This window comes from Macaca fascicularis, chromosome 4 (assembly GCF_037993035.2).
Source record: "Macaca fascicularis isolate 582-1 chromosome 4, T2T-MFA8v1.1".
NCBI lineage: Eukaryota > Metazoa > Chordata > Mammalia > Primates > Cercopithecidae > Macaca > Macaca fascicularis.
The window spans coordinates 35,742,593-35,747,547 of NC_088378.1; the positions used below are offsets into that span (position 1 = coordinate 35,742,593).

The 4,955-nt window shown below is 40.7% G+C and overlaps 1 pseudogene; it reads right to left on the reverse strand.

Moving 5' to 3' along the window:
* Positions 1 to 2,687: 2,687 nt before the first annotated feature.
* Positions 2,688 to 3,345, reverse strand: LOC102135661 (large ribosomal subunit protein eL15-like; annotated as a pseudogene).
* Positions 3,346 to 4,955: the final 1,610 nt, after the last annotated feature.

Below are 4,955 nucleotides of genomic sequence, written 5' to 3' on the forward strand. Positions count from 1 at the left end.
AGGAGGTGGAGGTTGTGGTGAGCCAAGATTGTGCCACTGCCTTCCAGCCTGGGCAACAGAGCAAGACTCTGTCTCAAATACATAAAGAAGTAAATAAATAAATAAATAATTTTTAAAAAACAGTAAAAACCACTACAACACGTATGCATTAATATTTCCTGACACCACTAACATATGTACTTTTAACTTTCTTATGGGTTTTCTGAGAACGATTAGTGCATTCTGCAGAGCTGCCTTCCAGGATTTGGAGACTAAAAAGCAGTTAATCATGTAAAATACTTTCTGGATATAGTAATGAAGTCTGGTTTCACTGTATTTTTCTATGTTTACTTAGCAAAAGGCTTAAATAAGCCCACAGTGATACATGTGGCCAAGTTTCCCCTCCCCTTCATCCCTCTCTTTCCTTCTTCTTTCTCAGGAAATTGGTGTGGAAAATCACTCTGTCCTGGGATGGCAACTCTCTTTGTATCCAGGCTTATCCAGAGCTCCCTCTGCTCCCTCTCTAGGCACATGACTTGAGCTTCATGTGCCACCATGGGCATTGAGGTTACGGTTTCCATAACCAGGCAGACTGAGGATGAGAAGGGTGGAGGCAAATGCCATGAGCTTCTGTACCTTGGGTCATGGATCTTATGGAGTCTGGGTTTCTCTCCCTTGCACGCTGTGAAGCTGGTAGCATATGTGATTTTAACTTTCTGATGGGTTTTGACACCATCAATACAGACCTTAGCTCTGCCAGGAGTATCAGGCAAGTTCTCATAAGAAGCAGAAAGGAAAAAAAAATCTGGATAGCATTTCTCAATGTTTCAAAATCCATGCCCTCCTTCGGAAAAAAAAAAATGAAAATAAATGATTTGGAATTTCAAAATAGGCACTTTTATTTGGCTTTCCAACTGTATACAGTTTTATCATATTGAATATGTTTTGTTTCCAAAACACACATGTGGCCAGACGCGGTGGCTCATACCTGTAATCCCAGCAGTTCGGGAGGCTGAGGCGGGTGGATCGTCTGAGGTCAGGAGTTCGAGACCAGCCTGGTCAATATGGTGAAACCCTGTCTCTACTAAAAATACAAAACATAGTCAGGCTTGGTGGCAGGTGCCTGTAATCCCAGCTACTTGGGAGACTGAGGCAAGAGAATCGTTTGAACCTGGGAGGTGGAGGTTACAGTAAGCTGGGATTGAGCCATTGCACTCCAGCCTGGGTGATAAGATCGAAACTCTGTCTCAAAAAAGGAAGCAAACAAACAAACAAAAAGAAAACACATACCTCTCTGAAAGTCTAACATCCCCCACAGAGGATCATAGGGCTGAAATGTGGGCGATCTCAGCAGGGGCCCTGTTTCCCCTGGGCTTAGGGGAACACTGGACTTGTCCAGTTCCCTGCTCTGTCTTGGTTTCACCTTTGTTAACAAGCCTAGTGTTTTGGTTCTATTAGGAGTGTGTAGCATGCCACCCAAGGGAATGGATTTGGCAGTTATGCCAGTGATTTGATTAAGAACAACCACCAACTGGAATACTTTGATTTGAGAAGCACTTTTTCTTTTCTTTGGCAGGACAGGTAAGATGCTGGGCAAACCAAAGGATTATATTTTTATGAGCTTAATTGTTTTGCATTGCAAGCTTGTTATATATCCAAGAGAATCATTTCAACGTGCTGTTTCCTTAGTAGGATAATATCTTTCAAGAATTTCTTTCTACTATTTGTTAAAGAGTAATTTTAAATCAGCAAAATATTTAGTTATTCCTAGTAATAATAACTCTTTGTATTATTGGGTCACATTACATTATGTATATTGTATAATAATAAAACATTTTTGGAAAGAAAGAAACAAGAGACACAGGAGATACTGAAAGTGAGGAAAGGGAATCAAGGAATATCCAGAATCTTCCTTAAGAAAGGATAGTTAAATATTGCTTATTACCTGAAAGCTCTACGTGTCACCTGGGAGCAACAGACCCAGAGGAAGTGAGAATAAGCCAGGATGAGGCAGAAGGAAGTAATGTTAAGCAAGAAAGAAATCTCATGTGATTTTGGGGGGAACAAATATAATTATAGTGGGGAGAGGTGGAGAGAGGGCAGACCTGTTTATCTCAGCACAGAACTTATTTAAAAACACTTCTATTTTTAAACTCTAATTTTACTTTAAAATAAAGGATCATTTTCTTGCATGGAGTTCTGTATATTTAGAAGTTTACTTTGGATCCTCAGATATATCTACAAATTTTTACAGCTATGCCTCTGGGTAGCATGTGCTGAGGAGCATGGGAAAAACCAGTTTGCCTTCTCTGTGGTTATAATCTGTAGATTTTTTTTTCTGAGGATATAAACACTGTTTTTCAATATTCATGGCATGAAACTAGAAATGATTATTAATTTAAAATATAAAATATTTCCAGGTTTCATTTCACACTATTAATTTAGTTTGAAACATTAAAAAATAAAATGCAAGAAATTTTACAGGAAAGAAATCATCACCTCAAGTGGCAAATTCACCCTTTAGGAATAGTTTGCCTTTAGTTTATAACTATTCAATGCTAATTACAACAGGAAGGGGATCATCACCAACCTAAATGGTCCCTTAAGATTTACAAAGTGTTTCATATCCAGAATCTTTTCTTTTCTTTTTTTTTTTTTTTTTTTTTTTACTGTTCTAAATTGTTTATTAGGTATGAATTGTACAAACTTTACTTGTATTCGCAGAAACGGCGGAGCTAGAGAGTATTGGACCTTCTCCAAGCTGCCCGGTGAGAACCACCAATAGTGTGGTGGAGCTTACGGCCCTTTTCAAGGTCCCGGCTCTTTCAGCCTGCAGATGTCAGCCCACGCATCTCCCTGTGCTTGTGGACTGGTTTGATCCATTGGGTGTCAGGATTTCTTCTGATAGCTTTATGGAATGGATGGATGAGGATAACCTCAAAAAATTTGTATGTGGAATCTTCACCAGCTCAGTAAGAATTGAGAATTCTTAGAGCCCCAAAGTGGTGTCCAGCTTGCTCCTCTACAAAGGACTGAAGGCTTCGAGCAAACTTTAGCTTGTTAACATCATGATAGACAGGCTTACCTTAAGTTACACTCTGAGGAACTGGATGTTTTCAGCCACCACGGTGAACACGAATCCTATATATAACTTAATCTTGCTTGGCCTTGTAGCCCAGTCCACATGCTTTATCAGGCCAGGTGGGGCAGGGAGCCCTGTGGAAAGCAGAGAGCTGGTGGTACTACCAGCAGCGGACCCTCAGAAGAAAGTGCATGACATCAGACTGCTTCTTTCTCCATAGCTCCTGGATGTACTTGTATGCACCCATCTTGGCTTACCTGATGGTTGCCACCAGATGGAAAGGCATGTCCAGAATCTTAATTAATATTTCAAACAGCTCTTTTTGAAATTGGCAGGGCAGGTAGTATTATTATTCCCATTGTTTCAAATGTGGAAACCACAGCAGAAAGAAGTCAAACGACTTGACTACAGTCATCCCACTTTCCATAGAGAAGCTAGGACTTCAATAAAGGCATTCTGATTCCAAATCCTTTTTTTGCCATATCATGCTACTTCTTTAACTACCTGTATTTACAAGCAGCTACAGAAGCCCCTGAAGTAATTCATTTTGGATGCAGTCCATTTAGGATTCATGGATCCTGGGCACAACCTAACCATACTCTTTCCTTCTTTCCTGCCACCACTCCCCTTCTTTTCACCCACTCCTCGAACACAAATCTAATAAAATATCTATAACCAAAGGAGGAACTTTTGTGAGTAAATATATTTAGGAAGCAGATTCCCAAACACGCTGGAGCCTAAGAAACAACTATTTTAAAATATGTTTTATGACTGCTCTGGGGTTCCACAGAAACAGATGGACACAGAAGTACTTAGGATATTTTTGGCATGTGATGGGAAATGATATCACGAGAACAATGAAAAGGGATGTGAAACACAGAAAGCGAAAGGTAATACAAGCAACAACTTTCCCTGCTGCTGCTTCAAAAGGTCAAAAATATAGCTTCATGCTCTTCCCAGAGATGACCAAAGAATTAAGGAGCGACTTATCATATGAAGTATCTCACAATGTCTTGTTCTGCCTTGGGTCCAGGCCCTGTATCTCAGACAAAGATATCTCAGCTTTTGAATGCTCTTCAAAAGCTACCTATTCTCTGCTAGAAAACAGGACTCCAAACCTGCAGAATTGGGCCCACTCTTCTTTTTTCAAGACTAGTACCCACCACCTTGAAGATGAGCTGAGATTTTACAAAAAAAAACACATGCCCACTCTGGATGTAGCTCCCCTGTCCCCTGTCAGCCAGACCAATAAGTAGGGTCAAGTAACAACACAGTTGAGTTGCGTGAGCATCGGACCTGTGAGGGGACAAAAAGGACTTAGACCAAATGAGACACAGGATACAGCTCATATATACCAGAGTCTCTGGGGAGAAATTAAGGAACTGGATTCTGAATGTGCTGAATGAAAGGGAATTGAATATCATAGACAATATTCAATACAATAAAGAGTTTATCAATATGGCAGCCCTCTTCTTTAACACAGGATTTAACACTGGTAGGATCCACTGAAGATGATACTAATGCATTGCTAGGCTGGCTTTGAAAACTTTGGGAAAATGATGGCTCACACTCACTTTATTTGAAACTCCACAACTCCATGGTACAAAGTTGAGCGAGGGAGATAAAGAGGCTCATAGCAGCAGGTAGGCTGCAGTGGCAAGATATACTATGTAAGGCCAAAAAGTTCACCAACTGGCTATATTCTGTGGGAAAGCCAAGGAAGCAGTCTGCCAGACCTGTAAGGAATGTACTAGTGAGAGGATGCCAGCCAGAGTTGTTGTGGAGTTCAGTGATGTTCTTCTGTGGAGTTCAGGGCTGAGGATAGCAGAAGCTTTACAGAACTGGGCTCCCAGAAAGCCATGGTAATGATGGAAGCCAGGTGGTGGCATTGAAG